Source organism: Ranitomeya variabilis, chromosome 2 (assembly GCF_051348905.1).
Source record: "Ranitomeya variabilis isolate aRanVar5 chromosome 2, aRanVar5.hap1, whole genome shotgun sequence".
Classification (NCBI taxonomy): Eukaryota; Metazoa; Chordata; class Amphibia; order Anura; family Dendrobatidae; genus Ranitomeya; species Ranitomeya variabilis.
The window spans coordinates 374,960,890-374,974,656 of NC_135233.1; the positions used below are offsets into that span (position 1 = coordinate 374,960,890).

Here is a 13,767-nt window from a genome sequence, read left to right on the forward strand (position 1 = left end):
CATCTGTAACTGTGCTGTGATCACTTGTATGCTTTGTAGGACTGGTATCTACCCCTATATGGTCACAATATGGTGGTAATATCAGTATTGGTCTTGTGGAGATGTTTTTTTTTCGTTGAAGCAGGATCATCTGATGAGGTTCTCCTACATCCACTATTAGGGTGCATCACCATGTAATCAAAGGTTAGGGGCCCACTCAGATGTCTCGCCCCCCTGAGTTGAACCCCTAGCTACGCCTCTGCCTGCTGTGCTGCCGCCCGCTTCATACTGTAAAATATGCACTTTGATTACTGGTGTGCGGTGGCTTTTTACTCTCCAGGTTCAGCAACTCAGAGAGTGGAGGTGTCCTGCAGGAGAAGGACACTGGCCAATGAACGCTCTCACATCACTGACAGAAGAGCTGATTGGCCAGTGCTCCTGTCCTCCTGCATTGTGCTTCTTTGAAGGGAAGAAGCAAGAGCAAGGAAATAAGATCAGAGAGGAGCCATCTGTGCTTGAAGATGCTGGAGAAGCAGCTCCAATCCACAAGGTGACATATCCCCTGCTGGGCAATCCCTGCACAGAGAGTGGGTGTGGGGCTCAGCTGCTGTGAGCAGGGGAAGCTACACATGTACACCAGCCCCCAGCCCTGAGCACATAAGTGTGTGTGTGTGTGTGTGTGGGGGGGGGGGTGTTGTGTGTGGGTTATCTCTCTGTCGTTGTGTCTTTCTGTGTGGTGTGTGAGTTGTGTCTGTGTGTGTCTGTATGGTCTGTCTGCGGGTTGCGTGTTTGTGTGTGGGTTGCGTGTCTGTGTGGGTTGCGTGTGTCTGCTTGTGTGTGGGTTGCATGTCTGTCTGTGTGTCTGCTTGTGTGGGTTGTGTGTGTGTGTCTGCTTGTGTGTATATCTGTGTGGGTTGTGTGTCTGTGTGTGGGCTGTGTCTTTCTGTGTGGGTTGTGTCTGTGTGTCTGTGTATGGTCTGTCTGTGGGTTGCGTGTCTGTGTGGGTTGCGTGTCTGTGTCTGCTTGTGTGGCTCTGTGTATGTGTCTGTGTGTGCGTTGCGTGTCTGCGTGGGTCTGTGTGGGTTGCGTGTCTGTGTGTAGGCCGTGTCTGTGTGTGGTCTGTGTGGGTTGCTTATCTGTGGGTTGCTTGTCTGTTTATGGGTTGCATCGTTGTGTGTCTTTTTGTGTGGGTTGCGTGTCTGTGTGGGCTGTTTGTGTGTAGGTTGTGTCTTTCTGTGTGGTGTGTAGGTTGCGTGTCTGTGTGTGGGCTGGGTGTCTGTGTGTGGGTTGTCTCTGTCTTTCTGTGTGGTTTGTGGGTTGTCTGCGTGTGTGTGAGTTGTGTGTGTGTGTGTCTGTGTGTGTGTAGTTTGTGTCTCTGTGGTGTGTGGGTTGTTTCTGTTTGTGGGTTGTGTCTGTGGTGTGTCTGCCTGTGTGATGATTGTGTCTCTCTATGGTGTGTGGGTTGTGTCTGTCTATGTGGTGTGTCTGTTGTGTGTCAGTGTGGGTTGTGTCTCTGTGCTGACTGTGGGTTGTATCTGCGTGTGTGTGTTGTATCTCTGTGTGTGGGGGGCTGTGTATGTTTGTGCGTTTAGATATCTTGTGAGAATACTGAGGTGTGTATGTATATACACTTGTCCTGCATGCATGTTCTGTGAATATGATGTGTACCGGCTGCTGTGCATGTTTACATAGGACATGTATGATGTGTGTCTGTGACTGTATGTGTATGTAATGAACATGTGTTGTCCAGTACATGTGTGCTGTATATAATGTAATTTAACCCCTTCACCACCTTTGACGTTCATATACGTCAAAGGTTGTATCCTTGCCTTTGATATAATCTCGCACACTGGCAATATACTATATGGAGGACTATATGAAGCCAATTATACCATATGGAAGTAATTATAATATTTGGAGGGCTCTGTGGGGGGCATGATAATACTTGAAGGGCTATGAGGAAGCCTTTATACTTTATGGAGGGCTGTTTTGGGGCCATTATACTGTATGTAGTTCTTTTATACATTACGGAGGGCTGTATGGGGCTCACAGCTGGGGATCATACTGTGGCGGGATAGTTAAGGGTGTACAGTAAGGTTATCATACTGTGCGTGTGGAGGAATCATTGTGGGGGATCATAGTGTTTGTGGGGCACCTTTGTTGGTATCATAGTTTATGGGGCAATGAAAGAGGAATCTGGGGGCTTCAATAGGAGGAAAATTACTTTGTAACGGCAGCAAAGTTGTGAGATACGTACCTATGTGATCCAGACAAATTATTTGTTTTGGAGGGGGGATGGGGGAGCTATAAGAGCTTGTGGTTTGGGGCCCCATGATCTTTTTGTACGCCCTGGTGCAGGATGCATTGTCCTTTTCACAAACATCTCTGCTGGAGGAAAGATGGCCCATAACTTACACAGCATGTCCAATGCTGCCCCTCGGCACATACAGGCATTCAGCCATATTTTTCTTGAGTGTCGGTTGTGCTCGCTAACCTTCCCACTCTCACATCCCTTACTCAACCCAATAGGAAGGCCCCTGCTATTAGCTCCGGACAGCCCCGTGTGCGGCGCTTGTGATTGGCTAAGCGTTTCGGGAGAAGGAGGCATGATCTGTTTGGACATCTTTTTTCTATTTCTCTAAATTAAAACGTCCACTATTGTCCTCATTTTTACAGTATAGATATAAATCTGTATGAACCAGATTTATTCCTACCGATTTAAACAAATTTACTATGGGGGGGGGGCGCCGTTCTGCACTTCGCCTCAGGCAGCACAGAGGCTAGGTTCATCCCTGCATACATCCGCCCCACACGTTTTCAAATTTTGGATTCTGACCTCTCTTGATGTAGATATTCCTTTACATAAGGAAAATAAAATTAATTTTATTAATAAATTCCTTTTTTCCTGGCGGTTTTTCATCCAACCAGTGCATCGCAATAAGCTTTCTCACAGCATACAACAATCTTGCAATAATCAACCTTCCACATTCATCCTTAGCAATATCGTCTATACAACCCAGAAGGCAAGTCAGCGGGTTACGCATCACATTTAACCCTGTCACCTCTTGAATCAAGTTAACCACCTTCACCCAAAAGGGTTGGAGGTGAGCACACAACCACATCATATGTAGCAGATAAGCTCCTTCCTCACCACACCTGGGACATTCTGAGTCACCTCTCAGTCCTATACATCAGGTATAACTGTGACACCCTCTTAGCCTCACTCAAGGATGCCCTGGGGATGTATTGAAGTATAGACTCCCACTGGGACTCCGACAAAGGGCCCACGTCCACCACACATTTTTCCTTTATCCTTAACGAATGTTTCAATAACAAGGTATCAATTAAGCCAAGCTCCTGGAAGTGATCATGACGTCACAGCTTCTGTGCCCGGATAATCACCATGATGTACCAATACATGATATGTCGGCAAGTCACTGCAACATATGATTGACTGGTACAAAGTATGATGTACTGAGGGGTCGGCTCAAGCATTTAGAAATTATAAAGAGCTGAATATAATCTGATAAAAAGTAATCAAATCAGCTAAAGTAGAAAATGTACAACAGATAACCAAGGAAAGTAAGACAAATCCCAAGAAACCTTTAAAATATATAAATACAAAAAATAAAAATTCTGAATGGGAAGGTCCTTGGAATAAATGTAATGGAGAGTTGGTTACTGAAGATGAAGAGAAAGCAAAAAGGAAGGAAGGTAAAAAGGAAGGAAGGTAAAAAGGAAGGAAGGAAGGTAAGAAGGAAGGTAAAAAGGAAGGAAGGCAAAAAGGAAGGAAAGAATGACGACAGGCTCCGGAATCTTAGAAACCAGTTTGAAAGTATTACATGGGTTATTATCAATAGCTCTGATGAATAGCCTGACCTAGATTATGAGTGGTCTCTTCAAATAAATGGTCCTTTTGAAGAAGTTTCAACACAGTTTATACACTTTCTTTTGAGGGGAAGAATAAAAATCTTCTTCTACGACACCTACTTCCTTCATTAGTATTTTTTTTTAAATTCATGCTGTGGAAACTTTAGAAAGTTAGCACAATATTTCTTCTTCAGGTTTGTACATCAATAGTCCTCGATGAGTCAGCGTAGTCATTATGTTTTGAACCTCTCCTCTAGTATTAACCCTCTAATATGTGACACATATGCAAAAAAGAAAAATATAATGGCACTGCTGTGGGGCCAGACAACCATATGCTGAGTGGAGTGCTTTCCGGATAGAGAACGCCTCTATGGACTCCAGGTGATCATGCAAAAACAGGGTGTATGCAGCAAAGAAGAAAAATGCAGATAGCACTCACCGGTCCTTAAAACTTCATCCTTTATTCAAACTTTAAAATGTCATGGCCAGAGGAACAGGTTGCTGGGATGTGCGAGCTGGTGTAAGATGACAGCCGTTTCGCGCCACTTAGCGCTTCATTATTATATAGACCTGTTGAAGTGCTAAGTGGCGCGAAACGGCCGTCGTCTTACACCAGCTCACACATCCCAGCAACCTGTCCCTCTGGCCATGACATTTTAAAGTTTGAATAAAGGATGAAGTTTTAAGGACCGGTGAGTGCTATCTGCATTTTTCTTCTTTGCTGCATACACCCTCTAATATGTGATGTATGAATGTGGTGCTCATCATATTACTGGGGATTACCTTCAGATACACGTATCACGTTAAAGTATTTTAGACAATTTATTTTTAGATAATTTTAAAATACAAATCAATGGTTTGTGGACAATCAGACCCTTCTTGGCTTCATTGGAAACTCAGCATCTCTAGAACCAGTATGGCAAGACTTCAACATGCACCTTCATGGATGGAGATGATTCAGTCCTACAAAACTGGCACCTGGGGTACGGCACTACTATTGATTATATCCACATTACCAAGACATATGATATAATATACACATATTCCGGAGTTTTTGTACAGGGCTAGGGTTCTTTGTGAGGGTTCTTTAATTCTAGAGTCTTCAATTTAATTCAGGATCTAAAGAAGAAAAATTGCAAATAAAAAAAAATACATTGTTAGATGATTGGGCTATTGGGGTGTTGGTGGAGTCAACTGTAATGGGTTGTTGTACGTCCATGTTGACCTATCACAGTGTTACCCAACGCTGGTCCTCAAGAGCCATCAACGGGTCATGTTTTCAGGATTTCCTTAGTATTGCCCAGGTGATCATTGCATTACCTGGAAAGGCAAGAATTCCATCACTTGTGCAATACTAAGGAAATCCTGAATACATGACCTGTTGGTGGCTCTTGAGGACCAGAGTTGGGGAGCACTGACCTCATTCACTATACTTTATTAAGGTACATAGATGACATGGAGGCCACTACCTCACCTAAGACCCTTCTGCTCTGTATTTCCGAAGGCAACGAGCCCCTAATAATAGTAACTCACACTCTGGAAGACTCAGAGGGTCCATGTATTATATGATTATTTATAGACTTCAAAGGCCACCTTGTGATATGGAGCTGTTCCTAATGTGACAGCCCCTCTATAAAGCGTTTTTGCACCCTAGGACAATTTTTTTGCTACAAAGTTCCCATCATGGTAAGCTGGGAACACTATGGATCAGCTACACTACTTGGTAGTAAGTGCATACTTCCGCTACAGTGCCTCCATAGGACAATTGAAACATTGCACATTTCTTTTTTAATCCAATGAGTTCCTCCAATCTCTGGGTTCTCCAGAAAGAGAAAGATGATATTTTGTAACTGTTCCTTGCTCTTATAGTAGCTAAGGATCGTGCATGGAAGCTTAATGCAAAAAATCTAAGTTGACTAACATCCAAAACGTAACATAAAGCTACCGGTCCATAATGAAAACTCCCAAATCTTATATATCACACATAGTTGAGGTTTATGGGCTCAATGATGCTGCTGGGGTCCATTTGGGCTCTCAGTGTCTACAACACCCATAGTCGCTTTCTTCGCATTAGTATTTAGTCCATTTTAACACCAAAATAAGGTCCTTGGCTATCAGCTATAGACTATGGTTGTGTTATGTCCAGAGATGAATATTGAAAAATCAGTAATGAAACATTCATCTGAGCATGTTCCTTCTATTACAATGGTGTCAGAAGGGCCTCTTGTGTTGTGAATTTGCTTTTTGCTCCCTCTAGTGGTTACTAGTTTTTTGACTCTGGTTTTTCTGTCATTCCTTTTATCCGCACCTGGGTCGTTAGTTAGGGGTGTTGCTATATAAGCTCCCTAGACCTTCAGTTCAATGCCTGGCAACGTAGTTATCAGAGCTAGTCTGCTGTGCTCTTGTCTACTGATCCTGGTTCCAGTTATATCAGCTAAGTCTGCCTTTTGCTTTTTGCTATTTGTTTTGGTTTTGTATTTTTGTCCAGCTTGTTCCAAATCTATATCCTGACCTTTGCTGGAAGCTCTAGGGGGCTGGTGTTCTCCCCCCGGACCGTTAGACGGTTCGGGGGTTCTTGAATTTCCAGTGTGGATTTTGATAGGGTTTTTGTTGACCATATAAGTTACCTTTCTTTATTCTGCTATCAGTAAGCGGGCCTCTCTGTGCTAAACCTGGTTCATTTCTGTGTTTGTCATTTCCTCTTACCTCACCGTTATTATTTGTGGGGGGCTTCTATCCAGCTTTGGGGTCCCCTTCTCTGGAGGCAAGAAAGGTCTTTTGTTTTCCTCTACTAGGGGTAGCTAGATTCTCCGGCTGGAGCGTGTCATCTAGAATCAACGTAGGAATGATCCCCGGCTACTTCTAGTGTTGGCGTTAGGAGTAGATATATGGTCAACCCAGTTACCACTGCCCTATGAGCTGGATTTTTGTATTCTGCAGACTTCCACGTACCTCTGAGACCCTCGCCATTGGGGTCATAACAGTTTGCCAGGCCAGTATTAAATGTTTAATGCGTTGCAGAAGAGGGATTATAAGAAAGAAGATTCTGAGTTTTTTTTTTTTTTTTTTCTTCTTCCCCTTTACCTCAGAGTGGCTATGCTTGCTGCAGACATGAATGTCCAGACCTTGATTACAAGTGTGGACCAGCTGGCTACTCGTGTGCAGGGCATACAAGACTATGTTATCAGAAATCCTAGGTCAGAACCTAAAATACCGATTCCTGAACTGTTTTCCGGAGACAGGTTTAAGTTTAGGAATTTTGTGAATAATTGCAAATTGTTTTTGTCCCTGAGACCCTGTTCATCTGGAGACTCTGCTCAGCAAGTAAAAATAGTTATTTCGTTCTTACGGGGCGACCCTCAGGATTGGGCTTTTTCGCTGGCGCCAGGAGATCCGGCATTGGCTGATATTGATGCGTTTTTTCTGGCGCTCGGTTTACTTTATGAGGAACCCAATCTTGAGATTCAGGCAGAAAAGGCCTTGCTGGCTATGTCTCAGGGGCAGGACGAGGCTGAAGTGTATTGCCAAAAATTTCGGAAATGGTCCGTGCTGACACATTGGAACGAGTGTGCACTGGCCGCTAATTTTAGAAATGGCCTATCTGAAGCCATTAAGAATGTTATGGTGGGTTTTCCCATTCCCACAGGTCTCAATGATACTATGGCACTGGCTATTCAAATTGACCGGCGGTTGCGGGAGCGCAAAACCGCAAATTCCCTCATGGTGTTGTCTGAACAGACACCTGATTTAATGCAATGTGATAGAATCCTGACTAGAAATGAGCGGAAAATTCATAGACGCCGGAATGGCTTGTGCTACTACTGTGGTGATTCTACACATGTTATCTCAGCATGCTCTAAACGTATAGCTAAGGTTGTTAGTCCTGTCACCGTTGGTAATTTGCAACCTAAATTTATTCTGTCTGTAACTTTGATTTGCTCACTGTCGTCTTATCCTGTCATGGCGTTTGTAGATTCAGGTGCTGCCCTGAGTCTTATGGATCTGTCATTTGCTAAGCACTGTGGTTTTACTCTTGAACCATTAGAAAATCCTATTCCTCTTAGGGGTATTGATGCTACGCCATTGGCAACAAATAAACCGCAGTATTGGACACAGGTTATCATGTGCATGACTCCTGAACACCGCGAGGTGATACGTTTCCTGGTTTTACATAAAATGCATGATTTGGTTGTTTTAGGGCTGCCATGGTTACAGACCCATAATCCAGTCCTGGACTGGAAGGCTATGTCAGTCTCAAGTTGGGGCTGTCGTGGTATTCATGGGGATTCCCTGCCTGTGTCTATTGCTTCTTCTACGCCTTCGGAAGTTCCGGAGTATTTGTCTGATTATCAGGATGTCTTCAGTGAGTCTGAGTCCAGTGCACTGCCTCCTCATAGGGACTGTGACTGTGCTATAGATTTGATCCCAGGCAGTAAGTTTCCTAAGGGAAGACTGTTTAATCTGTCGGTACCTGAACATACCGCTATGCGTTCATATATCAGGGAGTCTCTGGAGAAAGGACATATTCGTCCGTCTTCTTCCCCCCTTGGTGCGGGATTCTTTTTTGTGGCAAAAAAGGACGGATCTTTGAGACCTTGTATTGATTATCGGCTTTTAAATAAGATCACTGTCAAATTTCAGTATCCTTTACCGCTGTTGTCTGACTTGTTTGCCCGGATTAAAGGTGCCAAGTGGTTCACCAAGATAGACCTTCGTGGTGCGTACAACCTTGTGCGCATTAAGCAAGGTGATGAATGGAAAACCGCATTCAATACGCCCGAAGGTCATTTTGAGTACTTGGTGATGCCTTTTGGGCTCTCCAATGCGCCTTCAGTTTTTCAGTCCTTTATGCATGACATTTTCCGGAAGTATCTGGATAAATTTTTGATTGTTTATCTGGATGATATTTTGGTTTTTTCTGATGATTGGGATTCGCATGTGGAGCAGGTCAGGTTGGTCTTTAAAATTTTGCGTGAAAATTCTTTGTTTGTCAAGGGCTCAAAGTGTCTCTTTGGTGTACAGAAGGTTCCCTTTTTGGGGTTCATTTTTTCCCCTTCTGCTGTGGAGATGGACCCAGTCAAGGTCCGAGCTATTCTTGATTGGACTCAGCCCTCGTCGGTTAAGAGTCTTCAGAAGTTCTTGGGTTTCGCTAACTTCTACCGTCGTTTTATCGCTAATTTTTCTAGCATTGTGAAACCGTTGACGGATATGACCAAGAAGGGCTCCGATGTAGCTAACTGGGCTCCTGCTGCCGTGGAGGCTTTCCAGGAGTTGAAGCGCCGGTTTACTTCGGCGCCTGTTTTGTGCCAGCCCGATGTCTCACTTCCCTTTCAGGTTGAGGTGGATGCTTCAGAGATTGGAGCAGGGGCCGTTTTGTCGCAGAGAGGCCCTGGTTGCTCTGTTATGAAACCTTGTGCCTTTTTCTCCAGGAAGTTTTCGCCTGCCGAGCGAAATTATGATGTGGGCAATCGGGAGTTGTTGGCCATGAAATGGGCATTTGAGGAGTGGCGTCATTGGCTCGAGGGTGCTAAGCATCGTGTGGTGGTCTTGACTGATCACAAAAATCTGATGTATCTCGAGTCTGCTAAACGCCTTAATCCGAGACAGGCCCGCTGGTCATTGTTTTTCTCCCGCTTTGATTTTGTTGTCTCGTATTTACCAGGTTCAAAGAATGTGAAGGCCGATGCTCTTTCTAGGAGCTTTGTGCCTGATGCTCCTGGAGTCGCTGATCCTGTTGGTATTCTTAAAGATGGAGTTATCTTGTCAGCTATTTCTCCGGATCTGCGACGTGTGTTGCAGAGATTTCAGGCTGATAGGCCTGAGTCTTGTCCACCTGACACACTGTTTGTCCCGGATAAATGGACCAGCAGAGTCATTTCCGAGGTTCATTCCTCGGTGTTGGCAGGTCACCCGGGAATTTTTGGCACCAGAGATCTGGTGGCCAGGTCCTTTTGGTGGCCTTCCTTGTCAAGGGATGTGCGGTCATTTGTGCAGTCCTGTGGGACTTGTGCTCGAGCTAAGCCTTGCTGTTCTCGTGCCAGCGGTTTGCTCTTGCCCTTGCCTGTCCCGAAGAGACCTTGGACACATATCTCCATGGATTTCATTTCTGATCTTCCGCTATCTCAGGGCATGTCCGTTATCTGGGTGATATGTGATCGCTTCTCCAAGATGGTCCATTTGGTTCCTTTGCCTAAGCTGCCTTCCTCTTCCGATCTGGTTCCTGTGTTTTTCCAGAACGTGGTTCGTTTGCACGGCATCCCTGAGAATATTGTGTCAGACAGAGGATCCCAGTTCGTTTCTAGGTTCTGGCGATCCTTTTGTAGTAGGATGGGCATTGATTTGTCGTTTTCGTCTGCTTTCCATCCTCAGACTAATGGACAGACGGAGCGAACCAATCAGACTTTGGAGGCTTATTTGAGGTGTTTTGTCTCTGCTGATCAGGACGATTGGGTGACATTCTTGCCGTTGGCTGAGTTTGCCCTTAATAATCGGGCTAGTTCCGCCACCTTGGTTTCGCCTTTTTTCTGCAACTCTGGTTTCCATCCTCGCTTTTCTTCGGGTCATGTGGAGCCTTCTGACTGTCCTGGGGTGGATTCTGTGGTAGATAGGTTGCAGCGGATCTGGAATCATGTGGTGGACAACTTGAAGTTGTCACAGGAGAGGGCTCAGCGCTTTGCCAACCGCCGCCGCGGTGTGGGTCCCCGACTACGCGTTGGGGATTTGGTATGGCTTTCTTCCCGCTTTGTTCCTATGAAGGTCTCCTCTCCCAAATTTAAACCTCGTTTTATTGGGCCTTACAAGATATTGGAAATCCTTAATCCTGTATCTTTTCGTCTGGATCTTCCTGTGTCGTTTGCTATTCACAATGTATTTCATAGGTCCTTGTTGCGGCGGTACATTGTGCCTGTAGTTCCTTCTGCTGAGCCTCCTGCTCCGGTGTTGGTTGAGGGCGAGTTGGAGTACGTGGTGGAGAAGATCTTGGATTCTCGCCTCTCCAGGCGGAGGCTTCAGTACCTGGTCAAGTGGAAGGGCTATGGTCAGGAGGATAATTCCTGGGTGGTCGCCTCTGATGTTCATGCGGCCGATTTAGTTCGTGCCTTTCATGCCGCTCATCCTGATCGCCCTGGTGGTCGTGGTGAGGGTTCGGTGACCCCTCACTAAGGGGGGGGTACTGTTGTGAATTTGCTTTTTGCTCCCTCTAGTGGTTACTAGTTTTTTGACTCTGGTTTTTCTGTCATTCCTTTTATCCGCACCTGGGTCGTTAGTTAGGGGTGTTGCTATATAAGCTCCCTAGACCTTCAGTTCAATGCCTGGCAACGTAGTTATCAGAGCTAGTCTGCTGTGCTCTTGTCTACTGATCCTGGTTCCAGTTATATCAGCTAAGTCTGCCTTTTGCTTTTTGCTATTTGTTTTGGTTTTGTATTTTTGTCCAGCTTGTTCCAAATCTATATCCTGACCTTTGCTGGAAGCTCTAGGGGGCTGGTGTTCTCCCCCCGGACCGTTAGACGGTTCGGGGGTTCTTGAATTTCCAGTGTGGATTTTGATAGGGTTTTTGTTGACCATATAAGTTACCTTTCTTTATTCTGCTATCAGTAAGCGGGCCTCTCTGTGCTAAACCTGGTTCATTTCTGTGTTTGTCATTTCCTCTTACCTCACCGTTATTATTTGTGGGGGGCTTCTATCCAGCTTTGGGGTCCCCTTCTCTGGAGGCAAGAAAGGTCTTTTGTTTTCCTCTACTAGGGGTAGCTAGATTCTCCGGCTGGAGCGTGTCATCTAGAATCAACGTAGGAATGATCCCCGGCTACTTCTAGTGTTGGCGTTAGGAGTAGATATATGGTCAACCCAGTTACCACTGCCCTATGAGCTGGATTTTTGTATTCTGCAGACTTCCACGTACCTCTGAGACCCTCGCCATTGGGGTCATAACACTCTTGACTTTCCTGTAGGTATCTAGTCCTGGATACTACTTCTACAAGCCACTTATATTTAAGTCTTTGCACTATGGTTTATGATCCAAGGGATAACGTTTCTCCTTGTGGAGAGTGACATATCAAGTCTGGCATGCCAATATGAGGAGACGTTTAAGCCATGCAATGCTCCTCTTGGAAATTAGACTCGAAAATGGCATCTTCAGAGTAGAAGAGGACTAGGACATTAGCGCCACCTATTGGAAAAAGCAATCCTAAAAGTCAATATCGACCCTTTTTAAGAGCGTAAAAGGAGATCCTGAGCGAAGGGGTCCCTTTTACATGCCCTTGTAGTACTGACCTCCTTGCAACAAATTTGCATTGTTTTCAATTTGCATTAAAATACTAGTATGACATATTTACTTACGAAAACACAGGACATCTAAAGTATGAAAAATAAGGAGATGAAGGCAACGATGGCGGTTTTTGCAGGGATAACAGATGCTGTGAAAAGAAGGAATGCAAAGTTACAACAATGATAACCACAATACATGGATATGTTGATTCGGCCATTGGGCCATTGGTAACAAGCAAAGTATCCTTCCCAAGCTGTCACATTTTCAGGCTATATACTGCCATAGAGGAAAAAGATAATACTACCGTATGATAACGCAAATGTAGAAAGAACAATATTAATTCTAATAGTATTAGGTAAATTAGCAATTGGACACATTCCATGCTTAGAATCATAATACGGCCAAATGGTTACAGGCTTAAATACGTACGTGCTGCTGATGTAGTGGTTGTTATATAGGTTGTTGTTATATCGGTTGTTGTTATATCGGTTGTTGTTATATTGGTTGTTGTGTTTGAAGTTGGCGTTATTGAAGTTGATGTTATTGAAGTTGATGTTATTGAAGTTGGTGCTATTGAAGCTGTTGATATTGAAGCTGTTGATATTGAAGCTGTTGTTATTGAAGCTGTTGATATTGAAGATGTTGCTATTGATGTTATTTGGGCTTCAGCTATGGAGAACATGAAAGAAAGGGTTAAATCACTATACTCTTACTGTAAACAGAGGATTTTATACTGAACATAGTGAGATATTGCAGTTTATGTGCCGCACCTAGGTTGGACAAATGGTTGGAAAGTACAATGTAGATGTTTGGAGTGGATGGAAGCAGAAAATTTGTAGTCATATTGGGCACATTGCTTCTGAGATTTTTCCAACCCTGGTCAACACATGAGGAACGATACTATGGGTTCATGCACACATCCGACCAACATCGTCTGCGCACGCTCCTCGATACATTGACCACCTGTGGGTCCCCTAGTCCGACTGTGATAGCCTAATAGATGTACCGCAGGTGAAATAAGTATTGAACACATCACCAATTTTCCAAGTAAATATATTTCCATTGGTGCTAATGACATTAAATTCTCCTCCCGATTTCAGTAACAATCCATCCAATTCACACAGCTACAGAAATCAAACCATGGATGTTCCTAAATTATGAGTAATAATCAGAAATGGCACAGGAAAAAAGTATTGAACACATGAAGAAAGAGAGGTGCAAAAGGCAATGGAAAGTCATAACACCAGATGAAATCTATCAGTAATTAGAATTCAATCCTACCACTTAGTGGAAAATAATATCAGCTGCTTCACCTGATGACCTATAAAAAGGTGTCTCATTACCAAGACACCACACGAGAAATGTCTCTTGATAGGTAAAACTAGGGAGCTGCCTCGAGACTATTGCAACCTTATTGTTGCAAAACATACTGATGGGCATTGGTTACGGAAGAATTTCAAAACTGCTAAAGGCTCCAGTGAGCAGCGTTAGGGCTATAATCTGGAGGTGGAAAGAATATCATTTCATCATAAACCGCCCACAACCAGATGCTCCCAGCAAGATTTCAGATGGAGGAGTGAAAATGATAAGAAGAGTTGTCCAAGAGCCAAAGACCACCTGTTGGGTTGCGTTTTCCAACGTATTTACACTTTAAA

The 13,767-nt window shown here is 44.3% G+C and overlaps 1 long non-coding RNA gene across 1 annotated transcript; it reads right to left on the reverse strand.

Moving 5' to 3' along the window:
• Positions 1–4,723: 4,723 nt before the first annotated feature.
• LOC143809458 (uncharacterized) lies at positions 4,724–12,784 on the reverse strand. The gene is made up of 3 exons (XR_013222280.1): positions 12,542–12,784; positions 12,184–12,260; positions 4,724–4,968 (listed from the first exon to the last, which is right to left on the reverse strand). It is a non-coding gene; the product is annotated as an uncharacterized LOC143809458 (long non-coding RNA).
• Positions 12,785–13,767: the final 983 nt, after the last annotated feature.